Source organism: Aulonocara stuartgranti, assembly GCF_965226115.1.
Source record: "Aulonocara stuartgranti genome assembly, chromosome: 16".
NCBI classification, from domain to species: Eukaryota; Metazoa; Chordata; class Actinopteri; order Cichliformes; family Cichlidae; genus Aulonocara; species Aulonocara stuartgranti.
Window position 1 is genome coordinate 3390190 of NC_138952.1, and position 12091 is coordinate 3402280.

At 45.4% G+C, this 12091-nt stretch overlaps 1 protein-coding gene across 1 annotated transcript in view; it reads left to right on the forward strand.

Moving 5' to 3' along the window:
* The window catches only part of LOC309690783 (uncharacterized protein), a 152513-nt gene that overhangs the window by 66394 nt on the left and 74028 nt on the right, over positions 1–12091 (forward strand). The gene's annotated exons all lie outside the window — the stretch shown is intronic.

Sequence of the window (12091 nt, forward strand, 5' to 3'; positions counted from 1 at the left end):
AAGCTCTTTAATTAAAACTCTTTGGAGAATTTCCTTAAAGAGGATGTTTGGTTTTGATTTTATTTTTGAGCCCTTTAATGTGCGTTTGTGCACTGTAGGAAGACAGGCAGGGTTTGTAAATGTAAGAAGATTTTTTACATAATACAATATAATCAAGTGTGCCTTATATTCAAGTGTTCATATATTTCAACATAACCAAGCTTATTGTTAAAGAGAACAATGATGTATTCCTTACTTCAGTGTGTGAGATGTCAGATAAGCATGATATATTTCTGTATTCGTTATTTCAGAGTGCGTGGGTGTGAAGTCAGATAAGCACTGAGCTAACGTCTAACCTCTCTCCAACTTCTCAGAGAAGAGGAAGTACTATGTAACCTGCTTTGTCCTATAAATAAAGCAAGCAAGCCTGCAATCGGTGTGTGTGTCTTCTCAGGGACATTCACCCGTGCGCACGTTCTTAAAACTCTCTGAGTTGGTCTGTAGTGTCTTATTTCTCTTACTTGTGATAGAACAAATGTGTACCCCTGACAGTAAACTTTACAACTTTCAATACAGTTTCTATTCAAATCACATCTTATCTATCATTGTGTGGTGCCTTCTCTGCTGATCCTTTCAAGGCTCCATAGTCTTACCTAGAACTTTCTGATACTAGTCCAAAGTTGTCGAGACAATATTTTAATGCGTATCTCATATTATTTAATTGTAATACCTGTTACACTATTGTGGGCATACTCAACCCATGGGAGTTGCTCACTCCAAGTTGTCTGATTGGTGGATGCCAAGCACCGGAGGCCCGCCTCGAGTTCCTGATTGGCCCGTTCTTTCTGGCCATTAGTCTGAGGGTGGAAACCAGAGGAGAGACTGACCTGCACTCCGAGGGCGTTGCAGAATGCTTTCCAGACCCGTGATGTGAACTGCGGCCCCCTATCAGAGACGATGTCCGTGGGGATTCCGTGAAGGCGAAAGACATGGTTAATCAGGAGTCGAGCTATTTCTAAAGCACTGGGGAGCTTGGGGAGGGGGACAAAGTGAGCAGCTTTCGAAAAACGATCAATGACAGTAAGGATGACTGAGTTACCTGATGAGGAAGGGAGGCCCGTGATGAAGTCCATTGCAATGTGTGACCACGGGCGGCCAGGGGTCGGTAGAGGTTGGAGAAGGCCGGAAGATGGCTGATTGACGCTCTTGTTTTGAGCGCATGTAGGAGGGGCAGCAATGTATTCGCGGACGTCCTTAGCTGAAGACGGCCACCAGGCGAAGCGTTGGAGGAAGGTAATGGTGCGGTGGACCCCAGGGTGGCAGGTGAACTTGGCCGTGTGAGCCCAATGCAAAACTCGTGATCTGACAGTAGAGGGAACAAAGAGTAGGCCCGGGGGACCCATACCCGTACAGGGTCCGGTTCCGTTCGTTGGGCCTCTCGAATAGCTGACTCAATCTCCCAGGTTTTTGCCCCGACAACACACGTGGAAGGAAGAATGGGGGCGTCCTGAGCAGCGTCTTCGGAGGTGGGAAATTGGCGTGAGAGGGAATCGGGTTTGACATTACGAGAGCCGGGTCTGTAGGTGATTGTGAATTGGAATCTGGTGAGAAACAGAGGCCACCTAGCTTGCCTGGTGTTGAGTCGTTTTGCGGACCGGATGTATTCCAAGTTTTTGTGGTCCGTCCAAACCACGAACGGGCAGCTCCCTCCAACCAGTGATGCCACTCTTCTAAGGCCAGCTTGATGGCCAATAGCTCTCAGTTCCCCACATCATAAGTATCAGAAGTAAGCACAAGGATGAAGCTTACCGCCTTGTCGCTGGGAGAGCACCGCCCCCACTCCTGCGTCCGAGGCATCCACCTCCATCAACGAAGGGTTGACTGAGATCAGGTTGGATGAGGATGGGTGCAGAGGCAAAGCGCTCCTTCAGGCAAGAGAAAGCCTGGCGAGCCGGTTCATCCCAGCGGAAGGGGACCTTGGGTGAGGTGAGACGAGTCAGGGGTAGAGCGAGCTGGCTATAGTTGCGGATGAAACCGCGATAAAAGTTAGCGAAACCCAAGAAACTCTGAAGCTGCTTGCGATGGGATGGAGTGGGCCAGTTTAACACAGCCTGAACTTTGGAGGGGTCCGCTCTCAGGTTACCTTGTTCAATGACATAGCCCAGGAAAGAGACTGTGGAAGTATAAAACTCACATTTTTCCCCCTTCACGAAGAGACGGTTTTCCAGGAGGTGTTGGAGGACCTGCCTGACATGGCATTCGTGTTCAGAGACAGAATGAGAGAAAATGAGGATGTCATCCAGATAAACGAAAAGGAAGTGGTTAATGAAGTCGTCGTTTACCAGGGCCTGAAAAACAGCTGGGGCATTGGTGAGACCAAACGGCATGACAAGATATTCAAAATGACCAAGGTGAGTGTTGAAGGCTGCTTTCCATTCACCCCCCTCCCTTATTCTTACCAAATAGTAGGTGTTGTGCGGGTCCAGCTTAGTGAAGATGGTGGCCCCCTGAAGGAGCTCAAAGGCAGAATTTAAAAGAGTGAGTGGATATTTATTCTTCACTGAGATGTTGTTAAGGCCCTGATAATCAATACAAGGTCGGAAGCTCTTGTCTTTCTTGGCAACAAAGAAGAAGCCGGCGGCCACAGAAGATGACGAGGGGCGAATGAGACCTGCGGTGAGTGATTCGTTGATGTATTTTTCTATACTTTCACGTTCGGGCTGAGACAGACTGTATAGGCGGCTGGTAGGGAGAGGTGCACCTGGAAGAAGATCAATGCCGCAGTCATACGGCTAATGCGGAGGAAGCGAGCGTGCTCTATCCTTGCAAAACACTTGTTTGAGATCATGGTAGACGGGTGGCACGGAGGAGAGGTCCGGCGGCTTGGAGAGAAAAGAATTGGTTAGCGGTTCGGAAGAGGGGGTGGCAGCTTTAAGACAGGACATGTGACAATCCTCCCCCCCACCCCACAATGCTCTCCTTTTTCCAATCGATAACAGGGTTATGTTGATGCAACCAACGGTAACCCAGAACTAGTGGCATGAGCGGAGCTTGAAACACATACAGCTGTATAGTCTGGGAATGATTGCCAGAGAGAGTCAGTAAAACGGGCTCAGTGATATGAGTGATGTTAGGAAGCCGCTGGCCACTGAGGGCGGTGACTTGGAGTGACTGTGGCAGAGGCTCGGAGTTCAGATTTAATCGTCGGGCCAGCGAAGCATCAATAAAGTTCTGTTCCGCCCCTGAATCGATTAGAGCCTTAAGAGGGTGGACCTGAAGCTGCACCGTTAATTTAGCTGCTAGCATGAGCCGTGGAGGAGATTGTGAACTAGAGACCTCGCCCACCTGAATTCTCCTCTCTACTGCGGCCTTTTGGCAGAGACGGGCAAACATTGGCAACATGACCCTTACGGCCGCAATAGAAACACTCACCGGCCCTCCACCGACGGTGCCTTTCCTCGAGTGAAAGGCGAGAGCGACCCAGCTGCATAGGTTGCTCACCCTCCTCCATGTTGTGCGACTCCGAATCTCTTCCGCCACTCGTAGCGCTTCCGCCCGATGCTGCTTCGCTGTGTCCCAGAGACATCTGGGAAACGTAGTCCTCAGTTCTGCGGCGCACACGTAAATGCCCGTCCACCTTTACACACAACGTTATCACATCAGACAAAGTTTTAGATAACTCTCTTATCACTAGTTTGCCCTTTAACTCATCACACACGTTGTTCAACAAAGTACTTATCAATGCTGGCTGCCCCCACCCGGTCTCTTCGGCCAACGTCCAGAACAAAATGAAGTATTCCGCCATACTTCGTCTTCCCTGCTTAAGATTTAGTAAATGGTGAGATGCTGCATCAGCGCCAGTACCTCTCTCAATCACACATTTAAATTTAGCAAGAAAATCCTTGTACGAGATGCTGGCGTCAGTTCTCAAAACAGCTTGAGCCCAGTTTAAAGCCGGTCTGTCACGGTCTTGGTGGCAGACCGTGGGGGGATGTTGGAGAAAGGACCCAAACGCTGGACTTAGTGGAATGAGCAGTGGGTTTATTTACAGTGAGGTAAATGTACACCATACAATAAATCTCCAAAGTGCTCCCTCGACTCCCGTGACGTGTCTTCCCCTAAGTGCTGGTATCTCGTGCTCTCTGCCCTGTGCCTTCGCACACCCCGTGTGTCTTGCAGTCCTGTGTTCCGCTGTCCTCCTGAGAAAAAACGACAGACACAGCCATTATGGCACCAACTCCAGCAGGCATACACTGACCAGCACTATCAACACTGACATGGAGTCTAACTCAACGATCCTGCGCTGGAGGAAGCTCCATCGCTCTGTTAAGTAGCTCCCCCGACGAGCCCAATCAGAAGCAGGTGTGTGAGAACCTAGGCGTGACCGGCAGCCGGCAGGGCCACGCCCATCAGGCCTGCAGGTGGCTGTCCTTCATTCTTCAGTCACACCCGCAGACACCCACACACCCACACCAGCATGGAACACAAGAGCACAGTGCAGCAAACATACATCCAATACACTAATAACAATAATAATAACAATAACAATAATGGTTCACACTGTTCACGAACCCCGAGTCCCCGGAACCGGGTCCGTGACACGGTCTGCGTAAGAGCTGGACAAAAAAGGCAATCTTAGCCTCGTCAGTTTCATATGTCCTCCGCAACTGTCTAAACTGCATTGTTATTTGGGTCAGAAAACCGGCACACTTGTGAAACTCACCCGCAAAGGTTTCCGGTGTTGGCAAAGCTCGCGCCGGGGGCTCCAAGCGAGTGGGATGAGGCGAAGCCAAAGGCCCGGGTGCTGGAGGCTCAGAAGCCGGTAACTGTGAGGAGACAGAGGGAGGAGAGGCTGCTGGGCTTACCAGGGGTACGCGCTGAGCAAGGGCCTGCATTAGAGTGGCCAACTGCTGATTGATGAGCTGCAGCATTTGTTCGTGGCGTTCCAAAACCTCCTCGGCCGGGAGGACGCGCTGCTGGGCGGCAGAGTCCGCTGAGTCCATATTCTGGCTGGATCGTTATATTAAGGTTCAATGCAGGGGACTCAAACGCGGGACTCCTGAATCAGCTGAACACAAGGGAAATCCAAGGGGGAAATCACTCAAGATGGCGGCGCGTGAACAACGCGAGGCTCAGTGTCTCTCCAGAATCTGTTATTTAGCGGTTTTTTATCTACTTTTAACCGGATTATTCGTCCAGAATTGCTGTGCGATCGTAAACAAAGGCGAGGTAGGCGCGGAGGGCTACGGGCTGAGCTAAAGCTAACACCACACCGGCTGCCTTTACCCAGTATTTTCCTCGCCAATGTCCGTTCTCTGGCAAACAAAATGGATGAGATACGGCTCTCCATCACTAACAACAGACGGATTATGGACTCAAATGTCATGTTTTTCACCGAAACATGGTTGAACAACAGCTGCCCGGACAATGCTATCGAGTTAGCAGGACGCCACACACACCGAGCCGACAGGCTAGCAGATGACTCCGGCAAGACCAGAGGTGGAGGTTTGTGCATTTATATTAACAATGCTTGGTGCATGAACTCCACTACTACTGAGAGTCACTGCTCACCTAATGCGGAGTTTTTAATGGTCAAATGCGGACCGTATTATCTCCCCAGAGAGCTCACTTCGATCATACTCACTGCCGTGTATATCCCCCCCGACGCTAATGCTAGGTTGGCCATGAAAGAACTTTCTGCAGCCATTAACAAACACCAGAATAAACACCCCGAGGCTGCTTTTATTGTTGCTGGCGACTTCAACCACACCAAAGGAACACAATTGGAATGAGGTTTTTGCAAATGAAGATTCAAATAGTGCGTATGATGCATTCTTATCAACTGTAATTTCACTATATGAAAAACATTGTCCTTTAATGAAAATCACTAGAAAGCATCACAGATCAAATAAGCCATGGATCACAAAGGGGATAGAAGATGCATGTAAAAAGAAAAATAACCTATATAAGAGATTCATAAAACAGAGGACAAAAGATGCTGAAATAAAGTACAAGTTATATAAAAATAGATTAGTAAATATTATAAGAACAAGTAAGAAAGAATATTACCACAAATTATTGGAGCAAAGTAGAAGTAACACACAAGAAACATGGAGGATATTAAACAGTATAATCAAAAAGGGCTCAAAAAATAAGAATTATCCAGATTATTTTAAAAAAGATAAAGATATTGTGCTTGATAAAACTAAAGACATTGCAAATGAATTTAATGATTTCTTTGTAAATGTTGGCTTTAATTTAGCAAAAGAAATTCCAGAGTCAAGAAATAATAACGACCTAAATAAACATATTACTCAGAATGTGTCCTCCATGTTTATTGGTGCTGTAACTCATAGAGAAATAATTAACATTGTGAAGACATTTAAAAATAAAAAGTCCACTGACTGTTTTGGTATTGACATGATATTAGTTAAAAGTATTATAGAATATATAGTGCAACCTTTCGCATACATTTGTAATCTGTCCTTTCAAACTGGTGTGTTTCCCTCACAAATGAAAATAGCAAAAGTTATTCCAATCCATAAAAACGGAGAGAGATGTCAGTTTACCAATTATAGGCCAATATCACTACTCCCACAGTTCTCAAAAATTTTAGAAAAGTTATTTGTTAATAGACTTGATAAATATATTGAGAAGCATAATCTCCTAAGTGATAACCAATATGGCTTTAGAGTGAAAAGGTCCACTTCAATGGCAGTGATGGAACTTGTTGAAGGGATATCTAATGCAATAGATAATAAGGAATATACTGTTGGTGTTTTTATAGACTTAAAAAAGGCGTTTGATACAATTGATCATTCTATATTAATGAATAAACTAGAGAGATATGGCATAAGAGGGATAGCATACAAGTGGATGAAAAGTTACCTGGATGAAAGATATCAATATGTCGAATTCAATAATGTAAAATCTAAGCAGTTGAAGGTAACTTGTGGTGTTCCTCAGGGCTCTGTGCTGGGCCCTAAATTATTTATATTATATATAAATGATATATGTAGTGTTTCCAAACTGTTAAAATGTGTATTGTTTGCTGATGATACCACTCTGTACTGCTCAGGTAAAAACTTAGAACAGCTTCTGACTACAGCGGAAAAGGAGTTAAATATATTAAAAAACTGGTTTGATGTAAATAAGTTATCATTAAATATAAAGAAAACAAAATTGATTATTTTTGGCACTAGACCAATGAAAAATGTATCTAAAATAAGGGTTAATGGAATTGAAATTGAAAGAGTGTACGAAAATAAATTTCTTGGAGTGATAATTGATGATAAGCTGAGTTGGAAGTCTCATATAAACCACGTGAAAACAAAAATGTCAAAAACCATTGCTATTCTCTATAAAACAAAGCATGTCCTGAACAAAAAAACATTATACACACTTTATTGTACTCTGTTGCTTCCATATATGACTTACTGTCTGGAGATATGGGGTAATGCATATAAAACGAACACTCTTCCTATTTTCAAGTTACAAAAAAGAGCTATAAGAATTATAAACCAATCAAACTATATAGAACCAACTAACATTTTGTTTATTAATCTGAATACCCTGAAATTTTATGATTTAGTTGAATATAAAATGGCACAGATAATGTATAAAGCACAAAATAACTTGCTTTGCCCCAGTACTCAGAAGCTGTTCAAAGTCAGAGAGAGTCAATATGACTTAAGGGGAACAGATTTCTTTAAAAAAAACAAGATAAGGACAAATATAAAGCAGAGATGTGTTTCTGTTAGAGGAGTTAACCTGTGGAATAGTTATGACAGTGATTTAAAAAGGTGTAGTTCATTTTCCTTGTTTAAAAATATGTTTAAAAATAGAGTATTAGAAAAATATATAAATCAAGAATGAAAAGAGCAAAAAGGAGAAAGAGAAAAAAAAAAAAAAAAAAAAAAAAACAACCTCTTGATTCTTTTGCTTTGATGTAGTTACTTATCTAAGGTGGAAAGTTTTTTTTTTCTTTGTTTTTTTTTTTGTTTGTTTGTTTGTTTGTTTGTTTGGTTTTTGCTTTGTTTTATTATTTTCTTCAAGCCCTGTGTACAGGAGCTGCATACAAAAAGATATTTTGTGAAAAGGGTTGGCGTAATAAGCAAATGCTTCAGCCAATACCTTTTGATTAGCCTTGTCTCATGCTTTCTTTCTTTATGGTAGATTTTTGTTCTGTTTTCACTGTTTGTTTGTTTGTTTTTTCACTGTTTTCACTGAGATTTGAATTTGAATGCTAATCAATAAAATCAAATCAAATCAAATCAAAACTTAAAGTCAGTCCTCCCCAGATTCCACCAACATGTCTCCTGCCACACCAGAGGAGACAAGACTTTAGACCAGGGGTGCTCACACTTTTTCCGCATGTGATCTACTTATAAAATGACCAAGTCAAAATGATCTACCCACTACAAAAATCCAAAACATATACTTATTTATAAATATATTGAGGATTCTTTATATCTACCGCAATATCCAATATTTCACAACACAATTAACTATGTAAATTTTTTGTCATTACCTGAGTTTACTCTGATGACTTGCACTGAATTGAATCAGCCAGGGATGCATAGTCCGGACAGTAGCTGCTGACGGCCAGGTTTAAGAGAAAAAACCGAGAGCTAAAAATTGGAGTTAACTCGCTGACTAGCTTGTCAGTTTTACTACACTTCGCGCCGCTGTTTGCGCATGCGCAGCGACCTAAGCGTCAGAAAAAATCTGATGTCATCTGACTGGCGTCCCTGTATCAATCAAGTGACGGGATGGATGATAGGCTGGCATCTATTTTTTTAATGCCATGCAATCTACCAATACTACCTTTGCGATCGACTGGTCGATCGCGATCGACGTATTGAGCACCCCTGCTTTAGACCATGTGTATTCCAACCTGGCTGGAGCCTACAAAGCCACACCCCTCCCCCACATTGGACAATCGGACCATCTCTCCCTGTTCCTTACACCTAGGTATTCACTACTCATCCAACGTGTGAAACCTGCTGTGAGGACAATTAAAGTGTGGCCAGAGGGGACAGAGGCAGTGCTCCAGGACAGATTTAAAAACACAGACTGGAATATGTTCACCCACACAGACCTGGACCAGTACGCCTCATCTGTACTGGATTACATCTCCGAAACCACAGACAGTGTCACCACCCAGAAACGGATCACCATGTACCCCAACCAGAAGCCTTGGATGAACCGGGATGTTCGTCTCCTCCTGAAGGCCCGCAACACTGCCTTTAGGTCAGGAGATGCACACGCCTACAGCACAGCCAGGGCTAATCTAAAGAAGGGCATCAAAAAAGCCAAACACCATTACAAAAAGAAGGTAGAAGAACACTTCTCCAACTCCAACCCCCGACGAATGTGGCAAGGACTCCAGACCATTACAGACTACAGGACCACCAAACCCTCCCCCGCATCCTCTGATGTCTCCTTCCTCAACGAGCTCAACAACTTTTATGCTCGTTTTGAGCGAGGGAACCCCACAACCACAACCAAAGCAGACATGACGCCAGACCACCAACCTCTGACTCTCTCCCCCACCGATGTAGGAGCGGTGCTGAGCAGGATCAATGTCCACAAGGCTGCAGGTCCTGATGGCATCCCCGGGCGTGTTCTCAGAGCGTGTTCTGGGGAGCTTGCAGGAGTGCTCACAGACATATTCAATCTGTCCTTGGCCCACGCTGTGGTACCGGCCTGCTTCAAATCCACCTCCATCGTCCCGATACCCAAAAACTCCAACCCATCTTGCCTCAATGACTACCGCCCAGTAGCACTCACCCCCATCATCACTAAGTGCTTAGAGCAGCTGGTCCTAGCACACTTCAAATCCTGTCTCCCCCCCACCCTGGACCCCCACCAATTCGCATAGCGCCAGAACAGGAGCACAGAGGATGCAGTCTCCATCGCACTGCACTCTGTCCTCTCACACCTGGACAACAACAACACCTACGCCAGAATGCTGTTTATAGACTTCAGTTCAGCATTCAATACAATCCACCCCTCACAACTCATCAGGAAACTGACAGACCTGGGCATCAGTTCCCTCATCTGCAAATGGTTACTGGACTTCCTGACCAACCGCCCCCAACATGTCCGGCTGGATAACCACTGCTCATCTACCATCACAATGAACACCGGTGTACCACAAGGCTGTGTGATGAGCCCTTTCCTCTACTCCCTCTTCACCCACGACTGCAGACCTGCTGATGGTTCCAACACCATCATTAAGTTTGCAGATGACACCACGGTGATTGGCCTCATCAGTGACAACGATGAGGCCGCCTACAGGGAGGAGGTGGATCGTCTGGCTGAGTGGTGCAACACAAACAACCTGCTGCTTAACACCGAGAAGACCAAGGAGCTCATCGTGGACTACAGGAGGAATGCTGACCCACATCCACCCATCCACATTAAGGGGACGGCTGTGGAGCGTGTGAGCAGCTTCAAGTTCCTGGGAGTCCACATCTCCGAGGATCTCACCTGGACGACCAACTGCTCCAAGCTGGTCAAGAAGGCTCACCAGCGCCTCTTCTTCTTGAGGACTCTGAGGAAGAACCACCTGTCCTCAGACATCCTGGTGAACTTCTATCGTTGCACCATCGAGAGCATCCTGACCAACTGTATAACAGTCTGGTACGGGAACTGCTCTGCCTCGGACCGGAAGGCGTTGCAGAGGGTCGTGAAAACTGCCCAGCGCATCGCCGGAGCACCACTTCCTGCCATAAAAGACATCTACAGGAAGCGGTGTCTGAAAAGGGCTGGGAAAATCATCAAAGACCCCAGTCACCCATCACATGGACTCTTCACCCTCCTGCCCTCTGGGAGGCGCCACAGGAGCCTCCGGACTAAGACCACCAGGTACCGGAACAGCTTCTTCCCCACAGCTGTCAGACTCCTGAACTCTGCCTCCTGACATCTGACCCACGTTAAACTCATGGACTGAACATACACACACACAATGGACAACTGTACCCTCAAACACACAATAATAACATGGAGTGAACCACCACTCACAACCACTAGCACTTTATATAGCCTCTGTAGAAACTATCTACACCCTCACCTTATCTTAACTGCACTACTGTATAGCTCTGTGTAAATAATCATTCTGTACATTCAATAATCTTTAATCCTACAACTGTTTACAACTTGCATAGTTCCCATTTCTGTATAGCTGTATATCTCAGATTTCTGTAAAGTTATTTATTTCATATTCTGTATAGTTTTTCATATTTATATCCTGTTCATAGCTTGTACTCACTACAGCCTGTACATACTTAGTTATAGAATATTCACAACATACTTCATACCGTGTACATTATAACATACCATAATAGACCCATTTCTGTAATATACTTACATATCTATACTATTGCTAATATATATTGTAATATACCTATATCACTAAAGCACTTCTGGATGGATGCAAACTGCATTTCGTTGCCCTGTACCTGTGCATGTGCAATGACAATAAAGTTGAATTCTATTCTATTCTATTCTATACTCGCTCTCCAACTCTCCACATACATGACAGCAGTCCTTCTTTTCACACTTGACACACAGATTCACACGGGAAAGGTAATCCAGGGGCTCTGTAGATAAGGAGACAGGAATGAGAACGATATTCACAAAAGACACTTGACTTATCTTGAGCTGTAGCTTGACTTTCACTGACGCGTGGCAGACAAAGATCCAGCGAAGACCAGCAGTCACCTCCTGGCTTAAATGCCGTTCACCTTGATGGGCATCAGATGTGTTCTTTTCTGTGGGTGTGGGCGTGGGCCGAGGGCGTGAACCCACAATGAGTTCTTCCCCGGTGATGGAGAGGAGGAGAGAGAGAGAGCACGAGAGAGAGAAAAAGACAGAAAAGGCCGATCAGCATCTCGCCGATCCCCCAGGCCGTGACACTTGGGGCAGGAACTCGTCTCTGACCTGAAGTGGGCCCTCCACCCTTTTCCGGCTGAGGACCATGGCCTCAGATTTGGAGGTGCTGATTCTCATCACCCGATGAAGCCAACAGAACCACAAACTAGAGATGAGATTCTGAGAACACCCACAAAGAGCTTTCGGACGTAGCTTTGCCACTGCTCCAGGTGGC